Below are 1,855 nucleotides of genomic sequence, written 5' to 3' on the forward strand. Positions count from 1 at the left end.
CATATATATCGGAGCTCTTACTATTTTTTAAGCTTTGGAAAACAGAAAATACTTCATGTTCGTCAGTTGAAGACAGAAACATACTATGTGAAACCTTCTGGACATATACGCTCTGGAAAAGTGTAGCAAAATGATCACTAAACTTTTTGGCCAAAGCAACCCCTTTTACAACGATGCCTTCGATTTTTAGTTCCGTTACTTTATCCGCATGCCATCTTTGTTTTATTAACTCATTTACTCTTTTTCGTACTACCTTAGATCTCTTGTCATATTTAAATAAATTATTCAAATACACGTGTTTAGCCTGCCTTAAAGTTTGTGTTAATTAATATGCAAACAACATGCTAACATCTTTAGTGTGCACGAATTTGTGGTAGAGATTTTTTTCCTATTTATCATTTTTTTTTTTTTTTTATTTCGCGTGTAACCCAGGGTTTACGAGACTTTCGAGGAACCCTGTGCAATTCATAAGGAAAGGAGCGGTCATATATTATTTTAAACCTTTTAAGAAAATAATTAAATGCTTCGTCAGCAGACACGCTAGATAGCACCGCGCTCCAGACTTCGGAACTTATCTGTTGTTCAAAAAGATCAAGGTTTTTTAGCGCTTATATGCTTAATATAAATCTGATCACATATTTTTTGGAGCTGTAGTCTACATTTTCAAGCATATATATTGGAAGGTGGTTACTAATAGTTTCTCCAAGCACTCCAGCAATTACGGCCGTTTCTGAAATATTTGTTAAGAATAAATCTAACAACGCCGTATTTCGGGGTGTAAAGCGAGTAGGCTGGGATATGACGTTGAAGAGTCCGTATGACTGGTATAAAGTCAGCAGTTCAGTTTTATGTGAGGACGACGCAAGCATATCTATGTTAAAATCACCTCCAAAACAGTCAATTTGTTTTCACCAAGAAAATTAAAATACACGTCGAGAAACTCAAGAAAGGATGATATATTACCACTTGGCGGGCGATAGACAACAGAAAAAAACGGTTTTTGCATGTTGTAAAGTTAGTATTTCATAATCGCTTGTAATAGCTGTAAAGTCACTTATAAGTCTGCACTCAAGACCTCTTTTTACATGTATACATACTCCGCCTCCTACTTTATTGGTTCTGTTTGCACTAAATATTTCGTAAATATCAAGCCTATCTACTTCTTCGGTATTTTTATACCATGTTTCACTGAGCATAATAACATCAAAAAGAAAATTAAAACCATCCAAAAATATGTTCAAGTCATCAAATTTACTCCGTATCGATTGCACATTTAGGTGAAAGTGGCGCTTTGGTTGGTTCTTGAAAACAAATTCGATTTCACTTCTTAACGAAAGAGTCTTGTCATTCATAGCAAAAGAAAGAAAAAGAAAAAAACTACCAGCAGCGAAAAACTACACAAGTGTTTGCAAGTCATCTAGAATTTTCACTACATGTGCTTGCGCCTCATCCTTTTCCCTTACCAGTACTTTTCCATGTTTGTACCAAACGTATTGGTACCGTCTTGCCTTTGCCCAGTCTCTCGTTTCCCAAAGAAGTGTTTTATCCTGGTTTCTTAAGTTTTCCAAGATGTACGCTTTGCTACGAAGTCGCTTTAAGTTCACTCGTTTCTCGAGCCACAGATCCCGAGTTGCTCGATTTGAAAACCGAACCAAAATTCCAGGTCTCTTATCAGTGCGCGAGGGTATGCGATGCATGGCCATGATTTGATCTGCTGTCAAGTCGGGCACTTCCAGTTGCTTTGCAAGGTCATTTATCTTAGCCAAAAGGTTTTCCTGTTCGCTCATGGGGATCCCGTGTATTTCAAGGTTTTGCCTGCGGCTCTTCCATTTAAAGTCGTGAACTTATTGTTTTA

The 1,855-nt window shown here is 37.0% G+C and overlaps 1 pseudogene; it reads right to left on the reverse strand.

Moving 5' to 3' along the window:
• Positions 1–836: 836 nt before the first annotated feature.
• On the reverse strand, positions 837–1,352 carry LOC120844920 (annotated as a pseudogene).
• Between the last annotated feature and the right edge of the window lie 503 nt (positions 1,353–1,855).

This window comes from Ixodes scapularis, unplaced genomic scaffold, assembly GCF_016920785.2.
Source record: "Ixodes scapularis isolate PalLabHiFi unplaced genomic scaffold, ASM1692078v2 PGA_scaffold0__279_contigs__length_252992795, whole genome shotgun sequence".
Lineage (NCBI taxonomy): Eukaryota > Metazoa > Arthropoda > Arachnida > Ixodida > Ixodidae > Ixodes > Ixodes scapularis.